At 45.7% G+C, this 19,826-nt stretch overlaps 1 protein-coding gene across 1 annotated transcript in view; it reads right to left on the bottom strand.

Annotated features, from left to right (window-relative positions):
- Nucleotides 1-6,991: 6,991 nt before the first annotated feature.
- The window catches only part of LOC134608855 (telomerase reverse transcriptase-like), a 310,428-nt gene continuing 297,593 nt past the window's right edge, over nucleotides 6,992-19,826 (bottom strand). The window contains exon 3 of the mRNA XM_063452042.1: nucleotides 6,992-7,084. The gene's annotated coding sequence lies outside the window, so the exon portion shown is untranslated. The remainder of the gene's footprint in view (nucleotides 7,085-19,826) is intronic.

The following is a 19,826-nucleotide window of genomic DNA, read 5'->3' on the forward strand; positions in this document are numbered from 1 at the left end:
GATGATGTCATTTCCGGTATCGTCAGTTGGAACGCACGGTGGAACGCATGTGGCATTCAGTAGTTTCCGGTCTCGGAAGAATTACATTAAAAAAGAATTGATTATATGTAAGAACAAAAAATATATATACACAAAGACCTAGAGAAGCCTTTATAAAGTGGATAAAGATCCATGGAAATGGATCTTAAAATGTCATCTTTTAAACTCTCATATTAATTAACCACTTTAATAAGCAGAAGCTTATAGTAAAGTATACACATAAGTGGAGTGTAGGAGCCGGCCAAACATAGGCAAAAAGGAATAATGTAAAAAAGGGGGGTATACCAAAAAAGAGGGAATGAATAATTGAAAAAATCTGAAATAAACATATTTTACAAAAAATGAGAAAACTCAAAATCTAAATTTAAACCCATAGGGAATAAACAGTCCATATCAAAAATCCATTTGCTCTCTATCTTTGCCAGCTCCTTTACATTATTCTCACCCCTCCAATTTTTTACTTTTTTGAAAATAGCCATAAATGATAATACAGATGGATCACTTCTATGTTTTTTGGCGAAGTGTGCTGAAACACTATGTTTCATATACCCCCTCTGGATATTGCCCACGTGTTCCGCAATCCTGGTTTTTAAGGTCCTGGTGGTCATCCCTATGTACTGCAGACCACATGGGCACCAGAGGAGGTATATGACATTTGTAGAGTGACATGTCAGAACCTGGCGGATAGGAAAAGTATGATGATTAGAATGAGAAACAAAGGAGATGATTTTTTGTTTGTTAAATAAAGTTTTCTTACATGTAACACATGTTTTACAGGGATAGAAACCCGGCTCAATGTTGAAAAAGTTTTTTCTATTATCTTTTTTCTCCTTAATGAAGCTTGTTGTTAAATGTTGTTTTAGATTTCTTGCTCCTCTATAGACAATAACTGGTTCTTCTCCTATAATTTTTCCAAGAGTTGGTTCTGATTTGAGAATGTACCAATATTTGTTAATAATGTGTTTAATCTGTTTGGCATTTTCATTGTAATTTAGGACAATTGGAATATTTGAAAAACCTTCCTTCTTCTTTACATTATCTGTTTTTTTCTTTAAAATTTTCTTTTTCGCCACACATAGTGTTGTGTTTTTCTTCCAAACAACTCAACTTTGGTTTAATCTGTCCACAGAATATTTTGCCAGTACTGCTGTGGAAAATCCAGGTACTCTTGTACAAACTGTAAACGTGCAGCAATGTTTTGTTTGGACAGCAGTGGCTTCCTCTGTGGTATCCTCCCATGAAATCCATTCTTGTTTAGTGTTTTACGTATTGTAGATTCGCTAACAGGGATGTTAGCATTTGCCAGTGACTTTTGTAAGTCTTTAGCTGACACTCTAGGATTCTTCTTCACCTCATTGAGCAGTGACTGCGCTGTGCTCTTGCAGTCATCTTTACAGAACGCCCACTCCCATGGAGAGTAGCAGCAGTGCTGAACGTTTTCCATTTATAGACAATTTGTCTTACCATGGACTGATGAACAGCAAGACTTTTGGAGATACTTTTATAACCCTTTCCAGCTTTATGCAAGTCAACAATTCTTAATTGTAGGTTGTAACGGACCGTTTCAGCATATGAGGGGGAAAAATCCGTTTAGGCGATAATCCCCTTTTCCCAGAAAGGCACAGCTCCTGCAGAACATCAAAACTCACGAACTCGGATATAGGTGAATAAGGTAGCACTCCAGCTGGAACCTCACAAATAGCTGCTAGCAGATGAATAGGAAAAGCAGACATCAGCTTACACTCCTTAGCAATCAATCTCCAACAGCATACAGTGAATCCCCCCAAGAACGAGACAAGGCTCCGTGTTGAGGGTCAAGCAGTGGTCTGAGGTGCTGGGCACCCAGCCTGGTTTTTATTACATGAGTACACATACAGGCCACACCCAGGGGGAGGCATAAAATAACCAATAACATAGATGTTACCTCCCACACATCCCCTCCCCTTAGTGTGACACTTAATCCCATTATGTGTACAGTTCAAAATATACTTTTACACAACTTTCATAACTTTAAAACCATACATCACATTCACATAAAAATACATATCCACAATCAATCCATTCAGGGGAACAACATATTAAAAAATGGCATGAATCCGACCAGGGGTTAAAAAGTTACTAAAAGTATCTTTTGTTCCTTCTGGCTCAAACAGTAAAAGTAAAACATCCCCACAATGCATCCTGGCTTCCTCCCTTCTGCCCTGGAGATAATTGGAGAGGAAATCTAATTATCCAGGACTAGAGGCAGACTCCATTAACCACATGGTTGCAAAACAACATAAAACTCTTTAAAATACATAAAGTCACTTTTTATACATTAAACACAGACATTTAACATATCCCCAGATAGCTCAGGTCTGCGTGCACATTATTAGGTGAATGGCACGCAGACCACACAAATACAGTTTAATTGCCATGGAGCCAAAGTCTTTCATTATATGAATAGGCTCCATGGCATAGCTATCTGGGGGGTATCACTGCTCACACAGGGCAAGTACCGAATGGCCCCACTGTATTTAAAGGGCCAGAATGAGTGACATGCACTCTGTTAGGGCCGAATACTGTTTGTAAAGGGCCCAATCTCCCAGGGCCATAGTCCAAAGGCAGCAGGCAGGCAACCAGGCTTCTCCAGTTCTCAGTGGCGAGGTTGGTTTCGTCACATCTCTCCCCCTTTCCAAAAAGACTAACAGGGTACCTGACCTCCTGCCGGTCAGTGCCCTTGTTAGTCCAGCAACCCACCCACAAAGCAGAAACATCAGTACAGCCCACCCACAATAAATGGTTACTACACCTGGGTAGAGGAGAAAGTTGTCCATGTCCAGGTGCCTCACCCCGGCTGTGCAGGGGACTGGTAGGCTGCCTTGGTGGGTTGCTGAGTGGGCAGAGACCAGCGGTATTCTGTCCTGATGCCAGCACTACCACCGGAGTAGTCTGGTTGGAGCCTGGTTGCTGGAGACGGATTGTCTCCCCCTTCGTTGCATAGCTCTGCTGCTGAATGGGGAGACCGGTTGTCTCCCCCTTGGATACATAGTTCTTTCGTGGGGGGGTAGGACCGACCATCCCTACCCCCTGTGTGGTAAGTGCAGAGACCACGGTCCCATCTGCACCGGTGGGGGGCTTACAGTCTCCCCCTGGTACATTAAACTGCCGCTGGGGAGAGGGGGTAACAAGCTCCTCTCCCGATAGAACACTCTGCCCATTAATAATCCGCCGCTGGGGAGAGGTGGTAATAAGCTCCTCTCCCATGCATACTTCCATCATCTGCGGAGGGAGACCGACTGTCTCTTCTCCTAATACAGTGTCCTGCTGTTGGGGAAAGGAGACTGGGCTCCCAATTCCCAAAAAGTCACGCTGCTGCTGGGGGGTAGGACCAACTACCTCTGCCCCCTGTAACTCAGCCTGCCGCTGGGGAGGGAGGACGCTGCTCTCCTCTCCCTCTACTTCACACTGCCGCTGGGGAATGGAGACTGGGCTCCCAATTCCCCAAAAATCATGCTGCTGCTGGGGGGTAGGACCAACTACCTCTGCCCCCTGTAACCCAGCCTGCCGCTGGGGAGGGAGGACGCTGCTCTCCTCTCCCTGCACTTCACACTGCCTTCCCGGCATATCACTCTGCTGCTGGGGGGTAGGACCAACTACCTCTGCCCCCTGTAACTCAGCCTGCCGCTGGGGAATGGAGACTGGGCTCCCAATTCCCTGCAGGGCCGGTGGAGAGACCTCGGTCCCATCTCTACAGGCCACCTGGGGTTCTTCCCAGTAAATCTCTACAATATCTTCCCAGCGGAAGGGGTCTGGATCTGGGTCTGTCACCTTACTGTCCTGCTGAGCCTTCCCAATGAAGCGGAAGAGATCTTGGTAGTTTTGCTCCAGTTCCCACTCCAGGGCTGCTAGGTGAGCCAGGTCTTGCTCTACCTCATGGGGGTCATCCCACTCATGCCTAGCCTCCCTCTCATAGAAAATGTCCTGCAGTCTGGTTTGCGCAGGGCTCCCGAAGCCAGGCTCTGCAAAGGACTCCCATAACAAGCCAGGACCATCAAACTCCTCTCCCTCTGGCTTGTCATGTTCGGCTGTCCAGGGTATATACTGTGCCATATACCACCAGAGCGCCTGGTAGGCATCCTCCAGCCATAGCTCCTGCCATACCCGGTGCTCTAGTTCCTTCACCCATTCCTCCAGGGGCTGCTCTCCCAGGAAGGGCATCCGCAGGGCCACTTGCTTCTGCAACCGCTGCTCTTCACTGGGGAGACTCTCACCCCGCTGGTATTGTACATTATCCAGGGCCTGGTACCAGATGCCTTTCCTTATTGCATCCCGGTCATCCATGTCACCCTTATTGTACTCCACTGCTGGTTCCATCCTGGTGCTGTCAGGGTCGCTGTACTCAGACATGCGTTGCCCTCAAATTGTAAATCCAAAGAAATGGTGTTCTGTAGCTGTCCTTCTGGCTGTAGGAACGATCCCGCCGCTTGCCACCAATGTAACGGAGCTCCGTGTACTCCGACCGAGTACCCTCCGTTGATGGATGCTCCTAGCGCTCTCAGAGGACTCCAAGCACTGCAGACGACACCACAACCACCGCAGGCTCCACAACCGCCGTAGCTTAACTGGAGCCGCGCCGTCTTCCTTCCACCCTGGATCGGCTTCTGTCCTCCAGGACCGTGTGGGGAAGACCTCTCCTCCAGGAGAGCGTAACAGGAACAAGCTCTTAAAAGAGCTAAGTGATTAAGAGCTCAGGGGAATATGCAGCGCATAGCAATCCCCAGTGTGATATAGCAGTTCCCTCCAATAACGAGACACGGCTACGTATTGAGGGTCAGAAGAGGTCTGAGGTGCTGGGCACCCAGCCTGGTTTTTATTACATGAGTACACATACAGGCCACACCCAGGGGGAGGCATAAAATAACCAATAACATAGATGTTACCTCCCACACATCCCCTCCCCTTAGTGTGACACTTAATCCCATTATGTGTACAGTTCAAAATATACTTTTACACAACTTTCATAACTTTAAAACCATACATCACATTCATATAAAAATACATATCCACAATCAATCCATTCAGGGGAACAACATATTAAAAAATGGCATGAATCCGACCAGGGGTTAAAAAGTTACTAAAAGTATCTTTTGTTCCTTCTGGCTCAAACAGTAAAAGTAAAACATCCCCACAATGCATCCTGGCTTCCTCCCTTCTGCCCTGGAGATAATTGGAGAGGAAATCTAATTATCCAGGACTAGAGGCAGACTCCATTAACCACATGGTTGCAAAACAACATAAAACTCTTTAAAATACATAAAGTCACTTTTTATACATTAAACACAGACATTTAACATATCCCCAGATAGCTCAGGTCTGCGTGCACATTATTAGGTGAATGGCACGCAGACCACACAAATACAGTTTAATTGCCATGGAGCCAAAGTCTTTCATTATATGAATAGGCTCCATGGCATAGCTATCTGGGGGGTATCACTGCTCACACAGGGCAAGTACCGAATGGCCCCACTGTATTTAAAGGGCCAGAATGAGTGACATGCACTCTGTTAGGGCCGAATACTGTTTGTAAAGGGCCCAATCTCCCAGGGCCATAGTCCAAAGGCAGCAGGCAGGCAACCAGGCTTCTCCAGTTCTCAGTGGCGAGGTTGGTTTCGTCACATAGGTCTTCTGAGAGCTCGTTTGTGCGAGGCATCATTCACATCAGGCAATGCTTCTTGTGAAAAGCAAACCCAGAACTGGTGTGTGTTTTTTATAGGGCAGGGCAGCTGTAACCAACACCTCCAATCTCATCTCATTGATTGGACTCCAGTTGGCTGACATCTCACTCCAATTAGCTCTTGGAGATGTCATTAGTCTAGGGGTTCACATACTTTTTCCACCTGCACTGTGAATGTGTACATGGTGTGTTCAATAAAAACATGGCAACATTGCATTCTTTGTGTGTTATAAGTTTAAGCAGACTGTGATTGTCTATTGTTGTGACTTAGATGATGATGATGATGATCAGATCAAATTGTATGACCAATTTGTGCAGAAAACCATATCATTCCAAAGGGTTCACATACTTTTTCTTGCAACTGTGTGTGTGTGTGTGTGTGTGTGTGTGTGTATGTATATAGATATAATATTTTGTTCTACATGTATTTTGATATCAATATATATATATATTTTTTTTTTTTTAGCTATATTACATGTGAGTGTACATTATATACTTGTACCTACCCTTGCTTCGTAGTCCTAATATACTAAAATGTTTATCTATTTAATTTTTTTGAGGATACCTCCTACAAGCATGATCAAAAGAAGAATTGGCACTGCACTTTATCCTTAGGCGGGGATCGTGCCACCGAGGCGCATACGTTTGACCTGCATTGAAGTTCCAATAAAGTGTGAGTGCACATTTTTATCATATTTGTACCAACTTTAGCGTTACATACTACACTATTAGTTTCTTCCGTTTTTTTCTCTTCTTGTCGTTATATACTCCTTGATAAGGACTATTTAGGCACTGCTTCAACCCCCTGTTTTACCGAGCTTTAAACCGGACAAGACAGACTCTGTACTTGGTGTTTGAACTGCCTTTGGACTGTAATCATCTTCACAATTGCTGAATTATAATTTGGTGCTATCTACTATTATCTGTAACAACACCTGTTGGCCATTGATTGCTTTTGATTGTACATATGCAGTTTAATAATAAAAGCTTTTTTTTTTTTTTTTTTTAAACAAGCATAATCACTTTAGCAAATAATAGACAATTGATATGATTTGATAAAGGAGTGCATACAGGAAACTATGGCATTTTGAATAATAAAATGCATTGGGTACTCGAGATATAATGTTCCAGCTTTTATGTAAAAAAAAATAAAAAAATACTTCTTACATGTCTTTTAAATGATTTTCTTATATGTCCAGTTGAGTCCAACCAAACGGTGGCATAACGTCGTATGTAGTAGTGCTCTTCAATGTTTTCTTTAATTATTTTTGAAACTACTTCTTTAAGTTTTGAATGTGGAATGGTGTCATAAGCTCCTTTCACATCAGCCTACAAAAAAGAAGCCGAAAACCAAAATATGTTTAGAAAAAACTAAAGAATTACACAGCAGGTTCTTACATAAAAAGCAGCATATTGACTGCTATGCAATCAAGATGTGAACTATACAGCAGATGAAAGATAAGAATTAACCGGATTATGTTAACCAAAAGTTGATTATTCACTCCATTAAGAATTTCCCATGTATAGTTGTGCAAGCTGTAAGATGACTAGAATTTTAATTACCATTCTATATTATTTCAGCACTGTAAAGACTGAAAGTGACTTGATTTTCCTAAGCACCCTAACCATAACAGAACTGATATACCGGTAGTTATGATGCCAGAAGTCCTCTAGTGCCATGTCAGAATAAGTTGTCAAATTGTTGATGAACAATCTAACTTCCCTCTTTCTACTGCTAATATCTCTCCCTATACAAACAAGCATTCTGCTAGCATTTCCTCCTGCTCTATTACATTGTCTGCCTATCTTTAAAGGACCACTATAGGCACCCAGACCATTTCAGCTTAATGAAGTGGTCTGGGTGCCTGGTCCATCTAGGATTAACCCTTTCTACTGTAAACATAGCATTTTCACAGAAACTGCTATGTTTACATATATCCAGCCTCTAGTGGCTGTCTCATTGACAGCCGGTAGAGGCGCTTCCATGCTTCTCACTATGATTTTCACAGTGAGAAGATGCCAGCGTCCATAGGAAAGCATTGAGAAATGCTTTCTTATGAGACTGGCTGAATGTGCACGCTGCTCTTGCCGCTCATGCACATTCAGCCGATAACGGGGAAAGGAGGAGGAGAATCCCCAGCGCCGAGGGGGACTCACCCTAGAGCCCCGGCAGGAGGGGGACCCTGAGGGTGAGGGGGACCGAAGAACCCTAAAGAGCCAGGAAAATGAGTATGTTTTCCTGGCACTATAGTGGTCCTTTAAGTCATTTGAAATAAATACCCTCAAGATCCTGTTCTCTCAAGATTTATTGGTGGTGGCTGCAACAGACTTGATAAGGCTTTACATAACTTAATTGAGTGAATTGTCATCTGCATAATTTCCCTCTTCTCCTCTTGGTTAGGTCTTTCTTTTTCCTCGATAGAAGTGGCGATACAAGAATTCTCATCAGCGAACCTATCATAGCGGGAATCACATAACAATAAGGAGGGATTAAAGAAAGAAGAGGAAAAATAAATACAATAAAGAACTAGGGAAAGGGATAAGAGAAAGATGAAAAGGGGGGAAAGAAGGGAAAGGAAAGAAAAGAAGGGAAGGGAAGAAAGGGGGAAAAAAAGAAAAAAGACAAAATGGAAAAGGAAAAAGGGGAAAGGAAACGAAGGGGACTGAAAAAGAAGAGATAAGAAAGAAAAGAAAAAGGAGAGGAGGCCATAAAGATGAGGTTATAACAAATAAAACCTAAACAGGAAGAAAGAGAAAAGGGGAACCGGGGGGGGGGGGGGGGGGGAAGAGTGAGAGGGCGAAAGGGAAAAAAAGGTTTGCTAAAGAAGATGAGATAAGGAAATGAAAAGGGGGGGAAGAAAAAGAAAGGGAGAAAAAAAGGAATAAAGAGACAAGTGGAAAAAGAAAAGACAAAAAAAGAGGATTAGGGGGGCGGGGCCGGACCGTGGAGCTGAAAAGGAAGCCATCTCATGCAGCTCTGGTCCTAAGCCTGAATAAACACTGATTTTCTACCCACAAACTGACTATTAACCCTTCAAAATATATCTGAATAGCGTAACCTGCCAGCATCACAAAGAGACCAACCGGCGGCTGCAGATCTTACAAAAGTGAGGAAGCTGAAAACTCAGGCCTACATGATGGAATAAACCTGAGGTCTATTGCTGTGCCTGGAAGCACTCTGCACATGCTCAGTGAACGAACATGATATGAAAGTGTCTGTCTCTCCTAACGTGCAAGAGGCGACCAGAGAGAACACGCTGCGGCCACGCACCCCCCCAGGACCGGGAAGGTCATCCCGGTCACCTGTTAAATTGTTTAAATTGTTTCCTGTTTTGAAGATGCAAGTTTTCATATACAGGCTTGTGGTTACCAGCCTGCAATTGCGGGATGTTGGATGCAGCTCTGCCAGTATGTACTCAGCCACTAAAGGGGAGACAAGATATACATTGTGGTGCCCCCTACTTGCCTTGTCACGGAACGGATTAAACGACTCCTAACACACTCACCCAGGAGTCTGCCCATAATGGCATAATGGCTACCGGACTGTCTCAGGTCGGACAGGAGTGACCTCCATCTCTAGGAGATCCAGAGCCCTGGAGAATGTTGCTTCCTGTTGCTGCGAGCCCGGCCGGGCTGGTCTGTGGGGGGGCTGCGGTGGACCGGTGGCCTTATTCAGACCCCACCGGGACAGTGGAGTTGCAGAGGCCGACCAGTTAGTGGACTCTAGGAGAGGGGGGTCTCATGGACTGGGGGTACCTCGAGAAGCTCATGGGGGGGCTTTACACGGAGCCGGGTGGATACGTTGGCACCCATGGGTGCCTGATGTTGATGCACTGGGCAGGGCCCCGCAGAGGCTTCATACTACACCTCACATGTGACACACTCAGGCAGGGATAGCTCCCACCTAAAGCAGGAAGTTATTTTTACTTACTTAATTTTATTTCCTTAATTACTTGTTTTTTTTTTTTTTTTTATTTATATAACCTGGCCGCACGTGCTTGGACCAAGATCCCTGGGGTTCACAAGAGGACCTAACCGGGGATCTTCGCGTAGGGCCCTATCCCACAGGCCCCTCCACAATCCCGAGGGCACTCTTCCCATCTTTTTTATTTACCCTTCTCTTATACTATCACATCATGATTACCTGGAGCACTAGAGGGAGTTATACGTGGTACAACTTAATATGGAGTCTGGGCTATGGCTACATAAGCCTAACAGTAGAATGGAGTAGGCCATACGCCATAGTTAATGACACCGTTTTTGCCACAAGTAAATCATAAGAACCCAGGGGCTCCCAGGAGCTGCTTCTTCTTCGCTGCATTCTTCTTCCTGCACGTTAAGGCACAACATTCATAACTGTAGCCCTGTAAATTGATTTGGTTTTTTTGGAATATGCCCTTTATAATTGCAGGAAAACACACAGGAAATAGGATAGAGCAAAGGAAAATGAACAATCAGACATACATAAGCGAAACACTGTAGGCTGACACTCGCCTTTAACCCCTTAAGGACCAAACTTCTGGAATAAAAGGGAATTATGACATGTCCCACACGTCATGTGTCCTTAAGGGGTTAAAGGTTAACCTGAAAACTCACAAAGCTCATACAACTTGGATAGCAGGTGGGCCTGATGCACAGTTGCAACCATGCAATTTTCCTACATACTTCCCCATACCGACTATTAGTTATCTTTATAAGACATGTGCTACTAAGCCTGCTGTACTTATATTAGTATTAATTTAAATACTTAAAGTTAGCACTGATAGACTTACATATATAATATACTCGTTACTCTTGAGTTCATTAAGCACATCTTCATAAAAATGCCCACTTATTTTGTAATATCTGTCGGCAATGTCACAGTATGTCATATTTAACTGCATTACATTCGCACCCTTTATTATAAACACCTGTATACAGATATGACACCTGTAGTACTCTTCATGGATGTGTTGGTTTCCAGACTTGTAACTATATTATTGTTATCACGACTGACTTTACTGCACTGTAATGCTGCAATATTATTGTACAACAGCTTATATTGAAACAAGCCCACTGTTTATGTATGCAAAATGATGTGAATAAAAGCCTATCTTGAATTAAAAAAAAAAGGTTAAAGACAAAATGGTCCTCAAAAAAGATAAAGATAAAACTACTACTTCAGAAAAAAAACAACGGTATTAACATTTTCTACTACCCAAAAACTGAGACCAACAGGAAATCTACCTCCAAAGAGCAACCTGAAGAACTGAATCTCTCATTTGACACAACACAATATCAAGATATACAGATATACCCCTCCACTAAATATAACTCAATAGATATTAGAAGAGTCTCTAAACAAATTATATATTAAAATAAAGCAAGATCTTACAATGTTTAAGCTGGATCTTACCCAGCTAAATAGCAGATTAACAGAGCAAACACAAATAACTCAAACTGCAAGAAGAAAATAATCTATTCTCAACTAATACAATTCTAGAAGAATGTATTGATAAATTGGAGAATACATTAATGACTATAGGAGGTCAATCCATAAGAAACCATATAAAAATAAAATGAATACCTGAGTCAATTACACAAGATCTTCTTGAGCAGTATCTAAGATCCCTTCTTGCATCTTTAATAACATCTCGACAGTTGGATAACCACTCCTTTGAGAGATTCCAACGACTCTATAAGCCACAAAATATTTCCCCTCATCACAGAGACACAACAGTCAAATTTGCTAATGGATATATTAAAAATCTGGTAATGCAATGGGGCGTGGCCGGACCATCACAGCAAGCAGTCACATGTCAGCGGTGCTCCGTATACTAAACGACAAAGAAAGCACGAGACACGGCACATATCGACACCCGCAAGTGCTCCTGACCCGTGCAAAATCATGGGGAAGAATATTAAAAAGCTAAAAACCGGGAGACAGCAGCAGGAAGATTGGGGATCTCTTTCAAGAGAGGCCTACCCCTAAGATTGCGGTCGCTACAGACTCTCACGGCTCATCCTCAGAAGAGGAAACTCTGGATGCCCCTGACACCATACCAGAGGCCAGGGACCCATTTGCGACAACACCCATGGGCAACCTGGGAGTTCCAGCCACAAAAGGGGACATAGTGAACCTTCTGAAAAATGTGCGCTCCTGGTTTCACGCCGATATAGCAATACTGCGAGAAGAGGTGACGGCGGTAACTGACCGGGTAAGAGTCACTGAAGAGGACCTATCCACAGTCATTCAACGCCAAACTGACACAAGCACACAGATCCAGAAACTTGAGGCCTCATGCAAGACACCGCAAGACAGGCTGGACATGCTAGATGACGCACGGCGCCAAAGTAATATAAAAATAAGGGGTATAGCAGAAACAATTGACGACAAAGAGCTCCCCCACTTCCTCCGAAGCCTATTCTCAGCAATCTTGCATCCCAGGCAAGCAAAACATACCCCTCTAGAGGGCTCACAAAATCCACGAGGGCTCCAGCCGCAGCGTCCTGCGATGTTCTACTTCGATTCCAATCATTCCGCGACAAGATGGCGGTTGTAGAAGCACTCAAGACACAGAGCCCCTTCAAATTCGAAGAGATGCAGCTCACCGTTCTTCAGGATCTATGCAAAGCCACACTGGACTGGAGGCGATCAGTCCGTCGGGTGACCCTGACCTTTCAAGAAGCCGGCATCAGATACAGATGGGGGCCGACCCACTCCCTCACAATCACCAAGGGAGACAAAACCTTCCAACTCACCTCGCCCGATGACTCCGGTGCCTTCCTGAACAGCCTGGGTCTCGAGTAGACCACCCATCCCAGCACCCACACTGGAAGCTTGTGGGACATTACGAACATTGTCCCTTTTGTGCCCAGTTCCGCAGCAGGCACAGGCTGAGACTGTCCACATGCCCTCTAAAGGAGAGAACTCCTAGTACTAACTAGTTCAGTATGTTATGCTCCTTGTTGATGCCCTCCCCAATACTAATCCTACTGTTTTAGCCCCTCAGATAGACGAACAGTGCAAAGCGGTTCTCCATACCGTAGGGCCCGAACCCCCACCCCAGGACCCAAGGGATATTGGGTGCTATTAACGCCAACTTAACAGCCCAGGCCGAACCGACCACTACCTCCCATGTACGTATCACTCCATGGCACGACCTACTAAGCCCACTTGCATATTATTTATTAAGCCTTTATTTTTTTTTTACTGCATCACATTTTTCCCTCATCTCTCTACCAAAGAAACACCTTAAATGCCCTGCAAGGCTAGACCACAGCAGACCTCAAAAACTATCAATGTACCGCGAGTATTTAACGTCCAGCGGCCACAGCATCAGTGGACTGGGCAGCACGGAAGGAGTGGCCCACGCTTAGGGTAGATACCCACCTAAGACATAGTCATAGCCCTACTCGCTAAAGACCACGTTAAAATATATTTATATATTATTCCTACTACAGAGCAGCACCCGTGACGTAATGACCCATTATCGCTACACCGTTAATTTGCCCTTCCTAACATCAGTGAACTTGGCGCTGACTGTCACACACCACAGTATTCACTGAAATACAGCTAAGAACAGAAATAGAATAGTTGAATCCTGTTTCCCCTTAAACACCAAATAACGCACATTTTTCTATTTAATGCCATTACAATGTTACTAATTGTTTGTAATCTATCTGCACCAGCTGTTGTGGCAGTGCACATATGGATGTTTAATCTTTGCACAAAAATAAAGAATTAAAAAAAAACAAAAAAAACCTGGTAATGCAAGCTATTCAGAAATCGACCCTCACAGATCCTCAATATAAAGACCTTAAACTGTAAGTCCAGAGGCAAACGTAGCGGTAGACGAACACAAAAGAGAGGGATTAGAAAGACAATGAACACTCCGAACAACCAATCCTGTGGCATTTTTAACTTATCCAACAAAATTTTATCTGCCACCCATATATATTGGTTTTAAATAAAGGCCTAAAATTTGCCCCTACTAATCCTTTTAAGTCTTTCGAAGCATTTTTAGACATAAATAAATTCGTCCACAAAGCCACTCTAAAAATATTTTTTTAATAGTAGAAATACAGAACCTTCACCCTCCCCTAACATACAGGATGGAAAACGGACCATCAATACCACTATAAAAGAGAAATCTAAATTGTATCCTTCCCATTTTAAATCTGTCCCCTTAATTATGCTTGAAAAAACTTGTTTTAAAGGATCTTGAAAAAAATAACAGCAATGAATATGACCCACAGAATCAGGGGCGGACTGACCGGTCGGGCACTTCGGACACGGTCCGAGGGCCCGGCCGGGAGGGGGGCCCACCATCAGGGGGCCCGCCGCCCCTTTAAATGCTGCAGCCGCCTGAGCGCTCTCTTAAGAGCCTCAGGCGGCTGCGGCTTCTCACCTCCCCTCCCCTGTAGCTGTGCGGTCCGCGGTGCCCGGCCGGAGTGATAGGTGTGCACCTTCCTGTCAGTGTGCACCTTCCTGTCAGTCCGGCCGGGTACAGGAAACAGAAACTTCTGTTCCGCGCGGAACAGGAGTTTCTGTTTCCTGTACCTGGCCGGACTGACAGGAAGGTGCACACTCAGTGTGCACCTTCCTATCACTCCGGCCGGGCACCGCGGACCGCACAGCAGCTCGGCCACGCTACAGGGGAGGGGGTAAAAAGAGAGTGGGAGGGGGGGGGGGTTTAAAAAGAGAGTGGGAGGGGGGGGGGGGTTAAAAAGAGAGTGGGGGGTTAAAAAGAGAGTGGGAGGGGGTGTTAAAAAGAGAGTGGGAGGGGGTGTTAAAAAGAGAGTGGGAGGGGGGGTTAAAAAGAGAGTGGGAGGGGGGTAAAGAGAGAGAAAGGGGGTAAAAAAGAGAGAGAAAGGGGGTAAAAATAGAGAGGAGGGGGGTAAGAAGAGGGAGGGGTAAGAAGAGAGGGAGGGGGGTAAGAAGAGAGGGAGGGGGAGTAAGAAGAGAGTGAGGGGGAGTAAGAAGGGAGGGGGAGTAAGAAGATGGGGGGAGTAAAAAAAGGAAGGGGGAGTAAGAAGAGGGGGCGGGAAGAGTAAGAAGAGGGGGGAGTAAGAAGAGAGGGAGGGGGGAGTAAGAAGAGAGGGAGGGGGGAGTAAGAAGAGGGGGGAGGGGGGTAAGAAGAGGGGGGGGTAAGAAGGGGTTAAGAAGAGGGGGAGGGGGAGTAAGAAGAGGGAGGAGTTAGAAGAGGTGGGAGTAAGAAGAGGGGGAGGGGGAGTAAGAAGAGGGGGAGAGTAAGAAGGGGGTAAGAAGAGGGTGGGAGTAAGAAGAGGGGGAGGGGGGAGTAAGAGGTGGGCAATTGCCCCCTCCCTTGTCCGCAGGCACCGTGCGGGCAGCCGGCAGGGGAGGGAGGAAGAGAGGACCCGGGAGCTCAGCCTGCAGCTCCTCTGGGTCCTTCTTGCGCGAGCACAGATCGTTGCCGCGGTTACCACGGCAACGTTACGGCTCTTGCGAGAGTAAACTCTAGCCCTGGAGCTACGGGCTAGAGTTCACTCTCAACACTGTGACCACCAGGGATTCCTGGTGGTCGCAGTGGTGAGAGTGAACTCTAGCCCCATAAACACACTGCCCCCACACACCATACACATTCACACACTGCCCCCCATACACACACACTGCCCCCACACACACCATACACATTTACACACATTGCCTCACACACACACACACACACACACATACACTGCCCACCCATACACACACAGACCCCCATACTAACATTGCCACACACATACACAGCCCATACACATACACAGCCCCCTCATACACACATTGCCCCACACACCCTACACATTCACACACTACACTCACACACACTGAACCTTTCACACACACTGCACCCCTTACACATTGCACCACTGCTCCTATACCCTACTACAGCCTCATATCCCAGCAGACCCCAGGTAAGTTGTCAAACTGTTCTTAAACGGTTTGACTACTTACTCTGGGAGGGGGGCCCGGCCCTCCTGGCACCATAACGACTACACAGAGCAGTAGTGGTTATTGTGCATGGATTATTTCTTTAAATAATCTACAAGTGCCCCAGTAGCCAGCAAGCCAGCCACCCCACAGGCCGGCCAGCCAGCCAGCCAGCCCACAGGCTGGCCAGTAGCCAGCCAGCCCACAGGCCACCAGTTAGGCCAGCAAGCCCACAGCCTGCCAACCGCAGCCAGCAAGCCACAGCCAGCAAGCCCACAGCCTGCCAGTCGCAGCCAGAAAGCCCACAGCCTGCCAGTCGCAGCCAGCAAGCCCACAGCCTGCCAGTCGCAGCCAGCAAGCCCACAGCCTGCCGGCAGTAGCCAGCAAGCCCACAGCCTGCCAGCCGCAGCCAGTAAGCCCACAGCCTTCCAGCAAGCCCACAGACTGCCAGCCAGCAACAGTAATTAAGGTAAGAGGAGCCAACTTGGCCTAGGTATCAGCGAGCTATGTTGTGTTGCTATATTGTGAATAGGAACCAGAGTGTTGGAGACCCCCCTCCAGGCCCCATTAGACTCCATTGTAGTCTCTAATGGGACCTGGAGGAAATTCTTTCTAACACACTCTCTAAAGGACACTGAGATAGCCTCTGCTAGAATGCTCCCCCCCATGGCCCATTAGCCCTCAATTGTAGTCTCTACTGGGGCCTGGAGGCGACTGTTTCCAGCAGGGACACTGAGATGGCCTCTGTTAGAAAGACCCCCTTCCAAGCCTATTAGACTCCATTGTAGTCTCTAATAGGGCCTGGAGGGGATTCTTTCTAACACACTCTCTAAAGGACACTGAGATAGCCTCTGCTAGAAAGACCCCCCTCCATGGCCCATTAGCCCTCAATTGTAGTCTATACTGGGGCCTTGAAGGGATTATTGCACTTTTGTTCCTTGTGTCTAAAGATTGTGTAGGGTGTGGCTGGAGGCGGTGCATGGAGGCGGGACATGGGTGGCGCTTGCTGCGGAGTATAGGTGGGGCCTGTAAGGGGGCCCTTGATTTATTTTGCCCGGGGGCCCTGAGGGTTCTCAGTCCGCCCCTGCACAGAATATCACTTATGCTGAACACAATGCACTTAGACAATTACAAGAAGATAAAGACATAGTGATCAAACCTGCTGATAAAGGTGGAGGTATCATAATGTTATCCAGGACCATGTACATAACCGAAGCCCATAGACAATTGAAAGATATTGAGACATATGGAGTAATATCTTCTGACCCAACCTTAACAATACAAAGTAACTTTACTTAATTCTTTAAAAAAAAGCTTAGATGTTGTTTTTTTTTAAATAAACAACAATTCAACTATCTTAATGTGAAACTCCTAAAAATGTCTGTGATATATTTTTTTTTGCCAAAAATACATAAGGGGGGGGCGGGGCCTGACAGCCAAGATGGGCGGCTGTGTTTTCTGAGGGCTTCAACACCGGAGAGCAAATCACACTGATTTTACTGATCTGAGGAACGGGATGATACCTGCCCGGATCCGATCCGCAACACAACGTCAAGAGCCGGCCATGCGGCCTAACATGGAGCGAAGCATGCCTTATGGGGGAGACGGCCGCTCTCCCAGCGAGGGACAAGCTCACAAGCGTGAACCGATAGCAGCCCTGCTGCCCCCCCCTCCCCTGGACCGGTGGGGGAAATCCCAGTCCTCGCGGGGGACAAAGAACTCCGTGAATTAGCCTGAAATCCTGCAGACTCACAGTGCCCCTGGGACTACCACTACAAAGGCACTTACCAGCCCCAGGGGGAGCGTGATGACATCGGCCGTCCACAACACAGTACAAGCCGACTACACGGCAAGGCTGGATGCACTCTTTGAAGCATTTTGGCTTAAATTGGAAAAGCGCTTGCAGCCACGCGCCGAAGCTCAACATGGCGTCCGACCAGCTACACCACCACGAGGGGGACATAAAATGGCCGCTGCGCGACATTGTCTGTGCACGCGAGGTCGACGATACCACTCCATCCCACACAAAGCACCGCGAACCCAAATGACTGCCCGGAGCAAAAAACCTACTTCTGGGCTACAAGCCACACAGGATAGATATCCGACCCAATGTCCACACACCCGGAAGGGCTTCAGGAAAACTGAGCCCCAGAGGGCCCACAGTCCCACCGCATATGACACAGGGACCCGAGGACACAGGGAAGTGACCCTCATGATAGCCCGGGCTGGAGGCTCAGAGCAGATCCGAAACAGCCGCAGCAGCCTCTCCAACCACCCACCGGGACAAAATCAGCCACAGAACCGCGGATCGGAAGGAAGTAACCGAGCAGTGATGCCCTCAACCTGGCCCGCAAATGGGGTGGGCTGAGCGATGCTAGATGCCACAGAGGCAGAGCATGGAGACAGCCTGTGCATTTACAGACCCAGACTCTTGACACCCTAATGACAAGGATCTTTCCAGAAGCAGGAGCTTCATCAAAACATATCCAGTCATCTAGTGGAGGCTCCCTCACAGGCCTGGGGCCAGAGAGGCACCATACACAAGCACAAAACTGCTGCCTATTGGCCGAGTCTCCCTTACTGCATGACAGCTCTACACTCCAAACAGCCCGACCCTGAGAATGGGGCAATTAGCCTCTATGATCAGTCTGCACCATCAGCTTGCCGATCACCGGAGTTGGCTGAGCGAGTATTGTATACTGTGTGCTTACATATGCCATGAGTCCCCTATGAGCTTAATAACCATGTGCCCTACTTAACATGTTTACTACAGGTTCAGTATAATATAACCCAGAGGTATAAATGTCTCTCAAATCCAAATAGGTACTGCTACCTTTTGCTTTTTACTCGCATAGCATAACACTTACTTACATCTTGTCCAGCTAGCAAGACAGGGGGCACTTAAATGCTCTTTCTATAGCCATAACTCGATGCCAAATGTTATCAGTTGTTACTTGTTTAAATGTTTTACTATATTCTTATTTCTATTGTATTTTTATTTTCCTCACCGTACATGTCTAGTTTTGACTCCAGCATGGCAACACATGACTTAACTCTCCTATGACCCGAACACTCTCTCCACCGGGTTCCGGTGCTTGTAACGCAGCTACAATGCCTCACATATTTTCACACTTGATTTTTGTTTTCACTCCTGATTTTTACTCTTACTTTATTTTGTTTTGCACACTTAGGGCTTAGCATGTTCCCCTTATACGCTACTAAATGCTTCGGACGGCAGCGACTTGTATTCCTCCACGTAGACTGTTATGACACGCAAATAGTCTTTACCAGCATAACCTGCCCTCAACAAGGCATACTCATAGACTAGATAAAAAATCTGCATTTTATTTAACAGCAATAGGATACCACTACCAGCATGTTTAAACAAACATAACTAATCTAGCGAAACTCGACTTAATTACTGTGATTTCTATGTGCATGACTCATCTAATAATGTTTTTTGATGCCATACTATTGTTATCATATGCCTACATATTTGTTTGCACCAGCTGTTGTGGCAGTGCAAATATGCTTGTTCACGCTATGCACGAATAAAAATAAAGAATTGAAAAAAAAAAAAAATACATAAAAATGAGAATAATCCCCCAGGCCGACCAATTGTGTCAGGAATTGGCTCTCTTTTATCTAACCTATCTGAATACATTGACATACACCTCCAACCTTCTGTAAAACTAATGAAATCTTACTTCAAAGATTCTATGATCCTATTACGCTTTTTAAATAATTTTAACTGGTAACCCAATTTTATCCTAGTCACATGTGATGTATAATCCCTTTACACAATTTTTCCCCATCACATAGGCTGTCAGGTAGTAAAAAATATTTTAATGAATGAAAATAGAACCCCACAAATCCAAATTGATTTTATATTAGAAGGCATTAATATAATTTTAAATAATAAGTATTTCTGGTTTCTGGATACGTTTTACCTCCAAAAGAAAGGGACAGCTATGGGGACCAGGTTCGCCCCAAGCTATGCCAACTTATTTATGGCCGACTGGGAGTCTGTTGCCATATGGGGAGGGCATGCTTGGCAGGCGAACCTGGTCACCTACTTCAGATATATTGACGATCTGTTTTTTATTTGGGAGGGTACAGAAGATGATCTTATTTCTTTTATCGATTATCTAAATG

Source organism: Pelobates fuscus, chromosome 4 (assembly GCF_036172605.1).
Source record: "Pelobates fuscus isolate aPelFus1 chromosome 4, aPelFus1.pri, whole genome shotgun sequence".
In the NCBI taxonomy this organism is placed as follows: Eukaryota; Metazoa; Chordata; class Amphibia; order Anura; family Pelobatidae; genus Pelobates; species Pelobates fuscus.